At 37.0% G+C, this 17,201-nt stretch overlaps 1 long non-coding RNA gene across 1 annotated transcript; it reads left to right on the top strand.

The window, feature by feature from the left end:
• The first annotated feature begins 415 nt into the window (after window positions 1–415).
• On the top strand, window positions 416–15,992 carry LOC133066440 (uncharacterized). Its single transcript, XR_009695137.1, has 3 exons — window positions 416–559; window positions 2,047–2,127; window positions 8,395–15,992. It is a non-coding gene; the product is annotated as an uncharacterized LOC133066440 (long non-coding RNA).
• The last annotated feature ends 1,209 nt before the right edge of the window (window positions 15,993–17,201 follow it).

Below are 17,201 nucleotides of genomic sequence, written 5' to 3'. Positions count from 1 at the left end.
GCTCCAGAGTAGGTGAAGCACAAGGAAGCCTGGTGTGCTGTAGTCCATGCGTCGCAGAGTCGGATAGTACCGAGCGACTGAACAACAGTGTTTAAAAGTTCCTGGGCCCTGAAAATGAAACTACTAGTAAACCTAACGATGGCTTAAAATAGTCACGCGGCCTAGCCATAGACTACCTAACGACGAAGTTCCGCTGCTTAAACGCGGAAATAATTTTACACTCTTAAGAAATGAATTAAGAAAGTGTTTTTCCCTATTACCTCAAACCTGAGACCCAATCACCGGCAAAAACAAGCCGAAAGAGTGGGGCTAGAGCTATTGATTGACACACATTCCAACCAATCTACAACGGAAGAAGAGCGCGCCTGCGCAAGTCATTATCCAATCTGTACTCAGCACTGGCGGAAGAGGCGGGGCGCCTGGAAACGGCCGCCGCAGGGTTGGCGGACTTGAGAAGGAGCGAAGATGGCGGAGTGAGGCTCGTTGAGGCTATCTGGCCTTTGGGCCAGGGGGCGGGCCGGCCCCCGGGCACTGGAGTGCTTCTGCTGCCCCGTGCGAGGTAAGCTGGGAAGGCTGGGGACGGGGAAACTAGCAGGATGTGGCGCGGCCCAAACCATCCGAGGAACAGAGTGCACAGAGCCTGCCCGCACTGGCGCGGGCCTTGGCTGGGCGCTGGTTTCCTTCCGAGCTGCCCTAGGGCGGCCGCCCCCGCTTTTTGAAGGTGTGTTGCACCTCTTCTCAAACCCGTTCCGCCACTGACCTTAGTGCCTTGGCTTTGGCTTTGTTTGTGCTTTCGATTCGTTCCCCAATGGTTGCACCCACGCTGGTGTATATCTGGCATTCTCTATGTCGGCCATCAGTTTATCTTTGAAGAATATCTTAGTTTTATTGGTTTGTTTCTGTTCTTCGTCTCACAACTTCCTGCCCACTGTTTTGCCTGAGTCTCGGGTCTCAATCGAGGCCGGTCCGAGTTCTGAGTGTTTTGTGTCCCCGTCCCGTTGACCTTGAGATTTGATATAACAGGTCAGGTTCCCCATCCTCCCACACCACCCCGCCCGGGGATTTTAATTTGAGTCTGTGTATCGTGTGTGTACTCTTGCTTAACTCTGTTATATCCATTTATTCCCACTACCACCTCTCAAACTTTTTTAAGGTCTGAGAAAGCAGCTTTGTCCTTGTATGACCTGATAGTTGCCTAATGGCGCGTTAGTCTCGGCTGACTAGATGGAATTCACCGTAGTTTTCCAGAGCTGAAAGAGTCAGTGTACAATTTAATTTATATATATATTTTTTTATAGAGAGAATGAGGAAGAGTTTGGGGAATTATCATTAGAAAGTAACTTGTTTAATGGGGAGAGGTTACAAAGTGTAATACTCAGGCATTTCTATTCTGTTTTTGTTTAACTTTATGGGATGCGTCTTTTTGTAATTTGGGTTGTTATGACCCCTCACATTCGGTCTTTCAGTTAAATTGTGGGAAGGGTTCCCCTTACTAGGTTTCTGAGTTGGTGAAGTCTGTTTGAAACTGACACGTTAGGCCCGGTTCAAATGACGTGTCCTTTACAAATGAAGGTGACTGGTACACTTTTTTGCTGGCCCTGGATTTAGCAGAGCTGAAAATACCGGGTGAAGAACTAAAACCTTTCTGTTGCTTTCGTCTGGAGTAGTTTTTTCCTTTCATTTAGGAAAGTAAAGAAAATATGGGGCATAACATTCTTCCTTCCTACCTTACAAACAGGGGAGTGGTCATCTTTACTAAAGCAGAGGTCTTCTGCGGGAGGAGAGGGCCCACAGCATCATCAGATTCTCAAGGGGAACTTTGTTTAAAAACTTGAGAACCACTGTCTCAGGAGTTTTGACATCTTTATAAAATTAATACCAGTGCAGATAAAGAGTAACTTCTTTTCTGATTGTTCCTTCCAAATAGTTTTTATAATGTTTTTAAGACTTATTTGGTTCATTTGAATAATTATGCACATGGATGCATATAGCACAAATAAGGGCTATATCCTTACTGTAATTTTTTTTTTCTTCCCCTTACTGCAGGAAGAACAGTTTCCTTGCCATTTAGGTGCTTTTATATTCATCTCAAAAAGAAAACAAAATGCTGAACTCGGGATTTGGCAAGTGAGTAAAAGTAGCTAATGCTTTCAAATACTGTTAAAGTAGCTCAGAAATAGCTAGACGGGAGTGGAACAAGAAATCATTAGCTTCAACCGAGAATGAATATCACAAGTGACTATATATGTATATTTAAGCTAAATCATTTATTTTCAATAAAAGCAATGTATTAGATATAAAAGAAAATAAAAATTTGATCATTTGCCCAAACCAATAATTTTTATTGGATAAGGAGGAAAGATCTAAGTAGACTGTAGGAGATCAATTGATAAAATATAAATGTTACTGGGCAAATTTTAGAGTATATTCACTTAAATTTGAATTATAAAGCCTTTTGAGTACACCTTTATTATCTTTTGGTATGAATCTATTCTGAATTTACCACAAAAGTAAAGTACATTATGTTGCTCAAAGAGCATTAAGTGATAGTGCTTTCACAGTAGACAGTAAACTTATGTGCAAATTAGGGTTCACAGTTACTGTATTAGTTTCCTGGGCTATAACAAAGTACTACTAAGTGGGTGACTTGGAGATCAGACATCTAAAATCAAGGTGTTGGCAGGACCATACTCTTCCTGAAGGCACTTGGGAACGATTTGTTCCAGGCCTTTCTTCTAGTTTTTCATAGTTCTTCAGCTTGTGGCAGCATAACTTCATTCTTCACAGGGCATTCTCCCTGTGTGTGTCTGTGTCCTAAATTCTCCCTTTTATAAGGACACTAATCAGATTAGGGGCCCATTTGGCTTCAGTATGACTTCATCTTAATTAATTACTTATGCAGTGACCCTGTTTCCACATAAGGTCACATTTTGAGGTACTTGTAAGACAACATATGAACTTGGGGATGACATATGACATAGTTCAACCCATAATGTCTACGTACCTTGATTGTAATATATGAAAACATTCAATGTTCAACTGCTTTAAGGATTAAAATCTTGTATCCCAATTGAATAAGGTGCTTAAGTATAGTCAGACTCATAGAGCCTGACAGTAGAAGGGTGGTTGTCAGGGGCTTCGGGGAGTGGAAATTAAGATTTATTATTTAATCAGTACAGAGTTTCAGTTTTGTGATACGAAGAGTTATAGAGATGGATGGTGGTGATGGTTGCACAATAATGTGAATGTACTTAATGCCATTGAACTGTACACTTAAAAGGGTTAAGATGATAAATTGTATGTTACGTGTATTTTACAATCAAAAAGTGAAAAAAGGTACATGAAAAGTTCCAACTATGTATACTTTAATATTACAAAAAGGAATAAAAACAGAGGAAACAGAATAAGTGCCCTTTAGTTGGTAAGCGTTTTTATCTTATACCTTTAGAGTAAAGGCTTTGTTGCTTGGATTTATAACTTATAATTAAGTCCATGCAGACTGTTGAATTAAAATTCAGCTGAGTTAACTAATTTTAATTGAAGTATAGTTGATTTACAATGTTGTCTTAATGTCTCCTATACAGTAAAGTGACTCAATTATACATATATATACATATATATACACAGATACACATTCTTTTTTGTATACTTTTTCCATTATGGTTTATCCCAGGACTTTGAATATAGTTCCTTATGTTAATACAGTAGGACCTTGTTGTCCATCCATTCTGTATATGATAGTTTGCATCTACTAACCCCAAATTCCCACTCCATCCCTCTCCCACCACAACTCCCCCTTGGCAACCACAAATCTGTTCTCTGTTTATGAGTCTATTTCTGCTTCATAATAGGTTCATTTGTGTCATATTTTAGATTTCACACATCAGTGATATCATACAGTATTTCTCTTTCTGACATCGCATAGGATAGTAATCTCTAGTTGCATCCATGTTGCTGCAAATGGCATTATTTCATTCTTTTTATGGCTGAGTCGTATCCCATTGTATATATGTACCACATCTTATTCATTCATCTGTTGTTGGACATTTAGGTTGTTTCCACGTCTTGACTATTGTGAATAATGCTGCTGTTAACATAGGGCTGTGTGTGTCTTTTTTAATTATGTCAGCAGAGTAAAGATCAGATTGGCTTCATTAAATGATTCATGAGTCAGGCAGCCTCTCATCTAGCAGATAGAAAGGACCTCCACTGAGCTGTAGAAGAGGAAAGGTGGGAATGGGGCAGAAACTAGCAAAAAGTGCATTATTTCAGGGAAGGTCATCCTCCTAAGAGGAACAGAAGGGTTCTGCTGACCAGGCAGTTCCAGACTGACTGGTTAAAGGTTACATTTCTGCAGGAGGTTGAAACTGCAGTTAGGTTAAGTATTAAATCTTGGTTTGGTGATGTGGGGTTAGCACAAGGGACTCCATATTGGACCTGAGTAATAGAAATTTTACATTTGTATAACACATTGATAGCAACCTATAAATCTATAGGGAACTGATAAGCACTTATCAGTGCTTTTGTACTTGTACAAAGTAAGTGCTTTTGTATTTACAAAGTACCTTTAAATTCTGATACAGCATGATCTCTAGTATACTTTAAAGGAAAAAGCAGGGTGCAGAACAAGGTGTATAGTGTACTTTAATTTACAGGGAGGAAATAAATCTACTTAAGCAGATCTATATTAGTATAGTCTACCCATATTTGGGGGCAGAAACTGTCCAACAAACCCTGCATTTGTTTCAAATAAGACACTTTAAAATTTAATTTAAATGACAGTGATACCCACTTTGTTTCTGAACTGTATTCTGAATTTACATAGCAAAATAAGAAAGTACTTAACTCCTATGGTATATCATTCTTCATGTCCTTAGAGGAAGCTAAGTGTATGAGCTATTTATTGATGCATAACTAATTACCCAAAATTTGGTGGATTAAAACAACAGTAAACATTCATTATCTTTCACAGTTTATGTGGGTCAGCAGTTAGGGAGCAGCTTGGATGGTTTCTGGCTTGACGTCTCAAGGTTATATAGTCAGGATACTAGCTGGGATGGTAGTCATCTGGTCTAATTCTATGGTGGCTCACTCACATGGATAGCAAATTCATGCTGGTGGTGGAAAACCTCAGTTCCTTCCACTATCAGCCTCTTCCAGGGCTGCTTGAGTGTCCTTATGATACAGCAGCTGGCTTACCCCAGAACAAGGCAGAAGCCTCAATCCCACCTCTGACCTTGCCTCAAAGGTTACTCACTCACTTCCTCATTCTTTTGCTCATTGTTTGAACACTAACTAGTATACTGCAATGCAGTTTTGACACTAACCATCTGGAATTAATGCAGACCCCCCACCCCCACAAGTCAAAGGGCATGACCCCCAAGAAAACTGCCCTTACTTTAGATGTCAGCTGTATTTTGAAGGATCCTCAGCTCACTTCTACTTCTGACCACTTGGCTGCAGATTCAGGGATTCCGATGACCCTGTCAGAACCAATTTTTGGTTTCATTGGTTTTGTATGTTGTTTTTCTGTTGTCCATTTATCTGAGCTGTAATATTTATTTTTCTCTTCTTGCTGCTTTGGGTTTAGTTTTACTCTTTTTCTAGTTCCTTAATGTATAAAGTCAGGTTGTAGATTTGATACCCTTCTTAAATTTAAGCATTTACAACTATAAATTTCTCAGCACTGCTTTTGCTGCATCCTGTAAGTTTTGGTATATTGTGTTTGTTTTCTTTTGTCTCAGATTTTTCTTTTTTGACTGCACTATGTCTTCAGTGCACAGGCTTAGTTTCCATGTGACATCTTAGTTCCCTGACCAGGGATCGAACCCATGTCCCCTGCATTGGAAGGTGGATTCTTAATCACTGGACCACCAGGGAAGTTCTTGCCTCAAGATACTTATTCTCAAAGTTCCCTTGTGATTTCTTCTTTGACCCATTGGTTGTGTTAGAGTATGTTGTTTAATTTCCACTGGTTCATTTACCATAAACTCCAGAGATTTGTGGTCTCCCTCTAGGGACAAGGGGCTGTCAAAATTTTTTATTATACAGTGGTTACATAGATCAACTTTGATTCATTTTTAGAACAGATTATTACAGGGGTTGAATACCAGGGGCAGCAATAAGGGGGGACCACCTTAGAAGCTGACTACTACATAAAGTCATTCGACTTAGATCCAGCTGGCACAAGAGCTACATTGAAAATTCCTGTTTTATCTTTTCATCCTCTCAAGTCAAATTTTTTAATATAAAAAAAAACTTTTATAAATTAAAAGTAAATTACTTTTTTCCTGTATCATCAGCAGCAGTAAACAAGTGAGTTTAGGGACCCAGAACTGCCTAGTAAGGCACCAGCTTTACAGAATGTAGGTGTACGTTTTATAGATCACAGTGTATAGTTGTAGTTTCTTCTAACTCTAGAACCTGTCTATTTAAATTTTAGCTTATGTTGGCTAAGTATATTTAAGAGCCCTGGTATTCATTCATTTCTTCAACAAAATTTTATTAAGTGCTTCCTATGGGTCACACTATTCTAGGTGCTTGGGGTTTCAGTGAACAAAACAGGTTCCTTCCTGGTGGAGTTTTCATTTTAGGACATATGACAAACTTATGGAGGTTGCCATAAGTTTGTTTTCTATGTGAGTCAGTTTCTGTTTTATAAACACATTCTTAAATCATTTTTTTAGATTCCACATGTAAGTGATATCATATGATACTTGTCTTTCTCTTACTTCACCTAATATGACATCTCTAGGTTCATCCATGTAGCTGCAATAGCATTAAGGAAAAGGCACATTAAAAAAAAAAAAAAAAAAGCTTCTTTAGTACTTGCTTGATTTACATAGAATTCTTTCAGCGTATTTATTTGTAGAAAGAACTAGTTTCCTCCTTCAACATTACTACCAGTTAGAATTGAACTACACAAAAGTCCAGTGGCTGGTACAAACCTTGAACTTGCCAGATTAAGTTTCTATAATGAAATAGCTCTGTTCTCCATATCATTCTAAAGGCCTGTCTGTGGATCTTCTCAGGTTTTCCTCTCATTTCCTCTGCTGCATTTATAGCAAAGGCAAGTTCTGTAGTTCTTTTCCTTCTGTTTGATTCTGAATTAATTTACATTTGCCTTTTGTAGGTTTTAAATCAGAACTGTCAGCAGTCTTGTCTAGTTCAGTTTGGAATTGAGGTTTTTGTTGTTGTTTAATCTGTGTTGCATACTAAAAATGGAGGGCTGGGAAGACTGGTTAGCTAGTCACCATTGGCCATTTTTGTAAGCTTAAGTAATTTATTTAAGCTTTTGATATGCATTTGTAACTTATTATTTTATATACACATGTACATAAAATTTTGACTTCTCAGATGGTGCTAGTAATAAAGAATCCACCTGCCAGTGCAGGAGATGCAAGAGACATGGGTTCAACCCCTGGATCGCAACATCCCCTGGAGTAGGAAATGGCAACCCACTCTAGTACTCTTGCCTGGAGAATCCCATGGACCCTGGTGGGCTGCAGTCCATGGGGTCACAAAGAGTCAAGCATGACTAGCACACTCACACATAGATAAAATTTATCATCTTAACTGTATTTAAATGTGCAATTCAGTGGCATTAAGTATATTCACATTGTTGTGCAACCATTACCACTGTCTTTTTCCAGAATTTACTCACCATCCCAAACTCAATACCCTGGTCAATAACTCCCCACTCCCCCAATCCCCCTAGTTCCTAGTAACCTCTATTCCACTTGCTTTCTCTCTGAATTTGCCTCATCTAGGTACCTCATGTAAGTGGACTTTATACAGTATTTTTCCTTTTTTGTCTGATTTACTTCTGCAAGTATTTGCAATTGTTATGTTCAATAGTAATGAACTGCTGATGCTTTTACATGCTTGCATTGGGTGATCATGGTACAGTACATACTGTTTTACCTGTGGTTATAGTTTACAAACTTTTTATTGTTCACTCTTAGTCTTAGGTAGTTGAAGCTAATTCTGAGTAAGATGATACACATGCCCATTAAGTATTTAAACATTACCATTGAAATACAGTACCACTTTTAAACACAGATGTTTTACATAGAATCATTTCATGGCTATTAAAAACTTGGAATATATTACTGATGTTTAACATGAAATTGACATGTATATCTCATTTTATATAATACGAGTTTTTATATAAATCTTTTTGTATATATGTACATATTTTTTCTGGCTATTGCTTCTGCTTTTCTGATAATACTGAATTTGGTGGTGTGGTTAGATATTTTCTTTTAAACAATATGCAATCCAAGCAGTTTTTTTTTTTTTTCCTGTGTTTTTAAATATTACTTTGAAAAAGTAAGGTCTTGTAGAAGTATTTATCTTAATCCTTCTGGTTTTTAATTTATTTTGTATTTCCAGGTATTTCTACATTGTCTCCTGGAGTGGGGTAGTCCTACTTCTTTTATCCGGTCACCTTCCCTATTGAAATGTGGATATCTCTTCTCTACACTTTACCTCCATGATTTGGATTGGAAAAGGCTGCTTTTCTTTTTGTTCCACCACTCAGATTCAACACAGAGAAGCTCCTGGGGTGCAGTCATCCTGCCAGGTTCTTTTGGAAGAAAGAAGCAGCTGACATGTATCTTCAGCTGCTATTTGCTTAATCACAAAGAAATCATTTCAAAAGCTGAAGGCTGATGTGTGGTTTGAAACAGATGCTTTGATGGTGATGTTTGTGAATTATTTACCTTTTGTTCCAAACAAGAAGACTGAATATAAATAGTAGGACATCAGGGTTTTCGGTTTTTTAACGTCTTCCAGTTTTAACCACTATCATGATAAGCACAGTTGAGACTTGGCAACAATAAATTCCAGATATATGTTCTAATTTGAAGTGAAAGAGATGTTTAAAGAGATGGCTTACATATGTATCTAAATCCTGGCTTATCCTTTGACATGGATTTACTAGGTAAGAACAAAGGTACCATTTTGCAATAAAATCCTTGATGTGATAAAGAAGTAAAAAGACAAGATATCACAAGGTTACTTTCATATGTGAATAAACCATCACAAACCTATAAATAGCTATTTTTACATATGTAAGTCCACAGTTTGGGATGATAAGAGGAATTTCTCTCCTGGAGAAGGAAGCTGTGGTTGACTTCATTCTCAGAAATCTTTGGATATTTGGTATTTTTAAATGTTTTTTCATTCATCTAAGGAATGACCACATTGTGCAGATGCTAACCTTATGAATGCATGCTTGGGTTTAGTGAAAGATTGGTAAAAGGAAACAACAGTTTTGACTCCAGTGATGGAACCCTCTTCACCTCTGTAGCATGAGAGACCTACTGTATTACAAAGTGTTTCATTCTTTTTTGTGGAGTCTTATATAGCGCTTGAGACTTGGTTTTACATGCTGCTAAGGCTGAAAGAAAAGTGGCATAAGTGGATTTTCTCTTCAGAGGATGTGATGGACCCTACAGTATGGCCTGCCTCAGCTATGGACATAGAGGAGTGGAGGAAAAAAGGACAGTTTCCGTATTACTCCTTTCTCTTAGGAAAAAGAAGTGAAAATGCTTCATGCAGCTCCGTCTGAGTTTATGGCATTTCACATTCTTACAGCTGTTTTTTGTAAAAGCATAAATAATTTTCTTCCTTTGACCCAAGATGGGTTCTTGGGTATTTGATTTGTTTTTCTAGGCAATAGGTGTAATGTTTGACTGAAGAGGCTTGGACTCAGGTAACTTTCTCCAGTTGGAACTGAACTTATGAGAGAATGGACCTCCGAAGAAATGTACCCAAACGTGATTGGTTCAGTGTAGATTTAGAAAAATTCAGAGTCTGAAAAAAAGGGGGGAAAAAACCCCCTCAAACAGGAAAAATAATTCCAATAAGAAAAGTAATGCACTTCCTTTCTGTTAAAACATATATTACCTGATGAAGTCAATAGGGTAAAGCTGTCCTTGCTTCCAAATCAACAGAGGACCATTGTATGAATTGCCAGGTCTTTGCATAAGAAGGAAATCTTTTATAATAAGTCTTTGTGAATAGAGAAAGAATTTAAAGCTGCTTTGATGAACTTAAGATCAAATCATGTTAGATCATCTCTGTGATATAGGGAATGTTTGCCCAGGGCCATACGTGCTGTGCTGCTGAAATCTTGGGAAAGATTTATCAGAATTTGAGAGTGATCAAAATAGCCAAAAGTGGAAAATAATTGAGCATTCTTAATCATTAGTTAAATTGGTCAGCTAGTTTGCATTGACATAAAACATTTTGGCAAAATAATTAACAGATACAATATAATTTCCTTTAATTGTGAACAATTAGTGGTAAAGCATAGTCAAAGTAGCTTAGATAAAGGTAACTTAAATTTTTCTCTTAGTAACTTCTCAGCCATTTCCTGATGTTTTCTTTCAGTATTTTGGAATTGTTAAAAACAGTGTAGGAATGCTTTTAGCAATGGAACCTGCCTATATGAGTCCCATTGGCATGTTGAAAATATCACATTTGTCTGTTAAACCCATCTTCCCCATTTTTTTTCTTTTTTGGCAAGAATCGTTTGGCAGGGTATAGAAGAGACGTGTACCAGCAGCACCAGTGAAACTGTCTCTTTCCCACTTGTTTAAATATGTGTGTGTGTATCAGACTCATCTTCTCAAGTTGCTTTACATATTTTCATTTCACAGCTTAGGAGACCACTGCTTAATGCTTTCTTTCAAATTGTTTCTGCATCTTCCATGATTTTCATCAGATGGCATTTAACAAAATGAATATATGCCAGTTGTACTTGCCCAGTGTTTACTTATTGCATCTACATTCTTTTCCCTGATGTATTTTGTTCCACTTCATGACGGCAAAAGCTGTAATTTTAGGCAGGACTGTGCCTCAGTCTGTAGCTGTGCCTACTTCCTTTACTTTGCTCGTGCGTGTTAGCTGGCATTTTTTTCTTTTAAAAAGTTGAACAAAAACGGGATATGTGCAATAGAAATATATATATGTATATTTTTTTTCTAAATACTTGTGGACAAATGTTACAAGTTGTTTAAGAACAACAAAATCACCAATGTCTTCCATTCTGAGACGTGTATAGTTTTGTAAGCATTAGTGCTTGGTAGCATATGTAGTGCCATGTTAGGGGTTAGTGCATGAGCCTAGTGATACTTTAAACTTCAGGATGAATTACAGAAAATAACTAATAGTGTAAAAAGATTGGGAAATCTAGACCTTTTGTTTTTCCATAAATATCTGAATCTGTGATATTCTCCCTGGGGAAAAGAGATTAAAGCCGAAAGTACTCATTTAGGAATAGAAATGTGGGGTTACAACATGAGATACTGTCTTTAAGGATATTTAAGCTTTCCATTGGGTAGCTGGAAAGCAGTTGCCTTTGTGTCTTTATGAAACCTTACATCAAAATGAGGCCCTATTTCATGATTTGGCTTTGCTCTCAAGTTTGAAGTGAGATTGTTCTTACACTGTTTTCACATTGTATGTCTGGTAGGTTTATTGTTTTCCCACTCCTTTTGCATCAGATTATATTTTGCATGTTACCAAGATTCTCTGTTTATTGCTTAAGTGACTTTTTCTAATCTGCAGGCCATTTATGCTTCCATCTGCAGTATGCTACATGTTAACAGAACAACACTGATCAGTAGTTCAGAGTGTCCTAGATGAATTTCTCATGGGTTTTTCCTGTTTCCAAATCTGCTGAATTGTTTATTGATGGGATTCCAGACCTTTTCATGAGAATTGGAAGTGTAGCTAAATGGAGCCTTACCTAGGCTGCCATGTATTAACTCTCTGCTTGGTTATAGTAATTGCCTCAGGCAGCTTTCACTTTTTTCTGCTTTCCTCGTAGAAATAAAAGTTTGTTTTGTTCTGAAAGCATAGCTTTCTGTAGAAAAGAAATTTCTACCTCTAAAAGCTTTCTTGAGAACTTGGAAATGGCAGTTTTCTGGGGTGATTTTTATATCTCAGGAGAGTTCAGGATAGACACAGATTCTGCAGTTAGTATGATATGAAATGCAAAACATTTTTAATGTGGTGTGACACGTGCAGAAGCAGGCTTAAACAAATAGACTCTTGGGCAGCAGATCTCCAGGGACCCAGGTTTAGATTCTTAGATTGTATTTAAAGTGGTTGTACTCTTGTTTCAAGTAGTTGAGTGCCTGGGAGAATCCACTTCTGAAAAGCATTTAAACGTTTTTAAAAATACCTCTGAAAAGGTAATGAATGCAAAAAGCAGAATATATAGGAAAGAATATTTCCTATTGCAAAAAAAAAAAGCCATAAAACAAGCTGATAATTTTCAAGAGGTAGAATTTCAGTAGCAATAACAGTTTTGCATGTATAATAAGTTGCATTAGCAAGGTTGTACAATAAACTACTACTTGAGTTTGAGACTCTGCGATCAACAGAATTCCATGAAAGGAAAAAGATGTTCTAGATAGAATATATAGATGTACTTTAAAAAAAAAACTATGAATGTGCATGAATATATGTGAGAAATAGCAACTTTTGTGTAAGTCAAAGTTTAAATACTTTACTTGGTTGCTAGAGCAGAGGGTTAAAGCCTCATTAAATTTACCTTACCTGATGCTTAACCTGCTTTGTCACCTCATCTTTTTCCATTAGTTTCCTGGGTATATTTTTTTAAAGAGAGAAAAGTTTGTTGTGTGTATATATTTATGGTTTAAAAAACAAACCAAGAGCTTGGATAACTGGCTTTTCCTCATGCCTATTAATGTAGGGGAGTTAGGATTTAAAGGTGTTAAGCAAAAGGATTGAAAGGAATGGCCAAAGACAGTACATCATCTAATGTAGATGTGCCAAGGCCTGTGGTCTGTTGACACCTTATTTTAACAGGAACCCAGCAAACTAGTTTCTTGATCTGAAGAATAACACAGCTCTCACATCTGGATGTAACGGTGTAACAAAGGCGACTACTTTTACCTCATGTTCACCTTGGCCATTTAGTACCTTGAAGATACCCAAAAAGAGTGTGTTCCCTTGTTTCCCAGGGGAAGAAGCTGAAAGGTAAATAGAGTGGGTCTAAGAAAACAGTGCCTCTTGAATACTAAATTCTTAAATGGCAACTCCAAAGGATAGAGAAAAGGCTATCTTAAATGATTGTAGCTCCTCTTTATATGTCCTATGCCTTCAGTTGGTGTTAGAGGCATTGGAATAACCAAGCAATATTCAGACATCTGCACGATCATGAGGACACCACTGCATATTACAGTGTTGTCGACAGTTTAGTTAATTAGAACAATTAAAATATTACCCTCAACAGCCACATTAATAGTTCTAAATGCTCAAATGTGCTCTTAAGTTTTTGTGGTCTCAAATTATGGTTGATTATTTTTCAATATTGTGATCCCATGTTTACTCTTTATGTACCTGTGATATGCAAAATATGAAGAGACCCTTGGCCTCCAGGAGTTTACATTCTCATGGTGCTGCTGGTACAAGCAAATTGCTTCTAGTTTATTCAGAACATTGCTTGGCTGTTAATTATACCATGTTAGGAAGGATTCCTTGGCCAACAGTTTTCAAAAGCAGAGGGCTATGCTAAACTTCAGGGCATTGATTTTTGAGTTTACATTGTATTAGCTCTGCTGTTCATAAACTCCTTTTCCCCAGGGAGCTGTGCAGGTATGCTCATTAATGTGAATCAGAAACCATTCTGCCTAAGAGCATTTTCATCATCTGTACCACCTATGCTCTTCTATGCCATCACTGTCAGTAAATGGCCAAGAAAATTTAACTGCTCCAGAGGACATCTGTCAGTTCTCTTTTCCCAAATTTTTACATTATTCTCTACCCGAAAGGACCAGAATTTGCAATTAAGCCTTTTATAACTGAATAGTGGTCCTAATTTTAACCTTTTTGTCTGTGACTTTTGTAACTCTATTCTGAAGCAGCATTGTGATAGATGTGGAGCAGCTGCCTGCATTTCTAAGCAATCACTTTATTAACCTATATTTTCAGTTGAAACTGCATGTATCCTTGTAATTTTCCCTAATTCCTCTTAGTCAAAGAGTTTACTCTGCATGTTTATTAAAACTGGGTCTGGATGAAAGTATGAGCAATAGTGGCAGGCCCATAACTCTTAAGAGTATAATCCTAATGCATGGTTGAAAATGTACAGTGTTAATGTGGTTACTAGTAATTATATATATCCATTTATTAGTAATGAAGCAATAGACTTAAACCACTATCTTGAATTATTGTTTGGATCATTAGTTTTCATTTTCTAAGTAAAGACTCTTTCTTCCATTGAAAATGGGAGCTAGAAGATAAACAGGGGCAACCACAAGACATTCAGACTGTCAGGAATAGAGCATAACAGTGCTTACCCTCTAACCTCTCGCCTGCTTCCATTAGTCCCCAAGCATGTTTAAAAACAAAAGGCACAAACTAAGCATGTTGAATAAACAAACAAGCTGCTGTGGTTCTATTCAGGTGCAGAGTTTCAGAAAGGGTATGGAGTGCCAGTGTGGAAGATGTAAAGTAATCAGGAATGGGATTTGTCTGATAACCAGTCTAATTTCCAAATCATGCTAGTGTTTATAGTTCCTAAGGACAAGAATTAAAATACTCTTCGTTATAAAAAAAAAAAAGTTTATGTGGCTTAAGTTTGGATCTCTTTAAGACTAGAACCTTGAAAGTGAAGAGAAACAATAATGCACATATTTCAGACGTTCCAGGATTTTCAGGTAACTGGGCAGCTCTTTGGATGGTACTGCTATTAACCCAGCCATAAGAGTTCCTTCCAGCAAAGGAGCCCTTTACATTTTATGGAAATAGTCCTTAAAATATATACACATCTGTGGTTTGGTTTCTCTGTTGTTCCTGTAATTCAAATTTTCAAAGAAAAGTTTTATAGCCAGAGTTTTATCCTTAATATTTTGGTTAGACTTCATAATTGGTTGCCTAAAGTTTTTTTTATGCCAGGTAAAAAGCAATTTTTCCCATTCTGAAGAAAAACCTTGTCATTTATTTTCTTGATGTAGAAAATAGACCAGTTTATTGTGATAGCCTACAATTTTTTGAGATGATTTCTGATTTTGAAATAACCCCTGTAAGAACATGTGATCATGACAAATGTACAAATAGGATTCATTGTATCTGAAAGAGGCCTAAGTAGAAGAGAATTCAGGATTAGACTGGTTTTCACTAGGCACCATCCAGTTTCATGTTCTGTGATTGAAAAATATTTTTTCCAAAATTATTTCAACCTGATTTTAATCTTTGCTGTGGGATTTGATTCCAAATACCTTTGGATAACTTTCCAGTAGTTAAAAATTGAATTACTAATAGTCATTTCACTCAGTTCAGGAAGTGAAATGTCATATCCCATATGTAAAGTTTCTCTTTGATACTTACCAGTAACAGGTCTGCCAAACAAACCAGTAAAGATTGAAGGACAGAGTTTCTCTAATCTGTTTCCATTATTCCACTAGGGCATATTAAAATGTTAATATTAGAAATCCAAACATCACAGATTTCTTTAGGAACTCATACTTCTAAACCTTCAAGTCAGAATAGATAGGTTAAGGTTAGAATTTTCAAAAGATTTTGTCTCCTTTGGTGATGCTATGCCACACCAAAGATTAAAATGTTTCTCTCCCAGGGATAAGTATTCTGGCAATAAATTATCATCAGTCCTTAAGCAACAGTAATGTTTTGACCCTTACCTTAAGACCATGTATCACTGGTCATTTTAAAAGATTCATATTAGAATAACCTTCACATAGACTTACTTCAGTAGCTTGTTTTTACTTACTGTTCAGCATCTTCTCCCTCCCATGGTATATAAGATAATGTTACAAGACTTTCATTGACTGTTTGGAGTTTTACAAAAGGCCGCTTGCTTTCTAATCTATGCATCTTTGGGACTGTAGATGAAATTTTATTCTTTGCTGTAAGAAGGAACTGCTGTGAGTTAGAAGCTCTGCACCTGTGTACATATATATTTTGGCAATAAAGCAGCATGAGCTGAGAATGCACTCAAGTTTCACTCTGTTATTATTTGCAATGGGTAATTGTAATGACGCAGTACATTATGGAGACTGAAGAAGGGGTCTATTCACAGACCTGTGCTGAGGCAGGCTCCAGATGGCAAAGAAAACAAAGGACCTGGGTTTCTTGATATCAGCTTGTAGCAGTTTCTGGTGTAGTTCAAGGAAAAAACAGGTAACCATATCAATAAAGAGGCACCACATTTAAAGTATGCCCTTATGCCATCCCCCTTTTTAACCTAAATTTAGGGCAAACTTTATGCTAGGTCTAGGAGCAAATGTGTAGTTTCTGGTAAGGAAATAAGTGAGCAAAGTCCAGTAATGATAAAATTATTGCAGATAATCCATCCTATCTGAAATATATAAAACATTTAAGATGCTTTTATATTTAACTTTAAAAAGTTAAATAGAGGTTTTAACACTAAGATAGCTCCTAAGTTCAGGGGAAGAAAGCTATTTCAAATTTAAGAAAGTAGATGTTACAAGCTTCCTTAGAGATTTGGCTGTTAACATGAAGAACAAGCTATGTGGGTTTTGTGATGTGACAACTAATGTAGTAGTTCCTTCCTTTGATTTATGAGACTTCATTTAACACAGTGGTACATTCTACTCCCAGGTACTGTGCTAGATGGTGGAGTTAACAAAATTGAGATGGTTTTTGCCATTAATTGAGGAGCTTGAAAGTGTACAACTTGGGGACTTTCAATATGCAATTTTTTAGTTCTTATAAGTACATGGATTTTTTTTTTTTTTTTACTTTTTGGGTGCACCATGTGGCATGCGGGATCTTAGTTCCCCAACCGGGGGTTGAACCCATGTCCCCCACAGAAGCACAGAGTCATAACCGCTGGACCACCGGGGAAGTATTAAGTACATGGAATTTTGAAAATACTTTTATTCAACATATATACAATGCTAAATGATATCTTTACAGAGTCTATTAATATTAGCCAGTCATTGATGTTAGACTTCCCAGAGGAGCTCTTACACCACTAAGGCTTGTTTAAAGGTCAGTCATTTGTGACTATCAATTAATACAACATTTATAAAAGGCATATACCAAAATTGTAAATGAACATGCCCTTTGACTCTGTTCACTTTAGGAATTGTTCCTACAGAAAAACCTGGACAGATAGGCAAAGACATGTACAAGGGTCCAGTATAGGGATGGTTAAATTCTGATGCATTAATATGACT

Source organism: Dama dama, chromosome 12 (assembly GCF_033118175.1).
Source record: "Dama dama isolate Ldn47 chromosome 12, ASM3311817v1, whole genome shotgun sequence".
Taxonomy (NCBI): Eukaryota; Metazoa; Chordata; class Mammalia; order Artiodactyla; family Cervidae; genus Dama; species Dama dama.
This window is presented reverse-complemented; position numbering and strand designations above follow the sequence as displayed.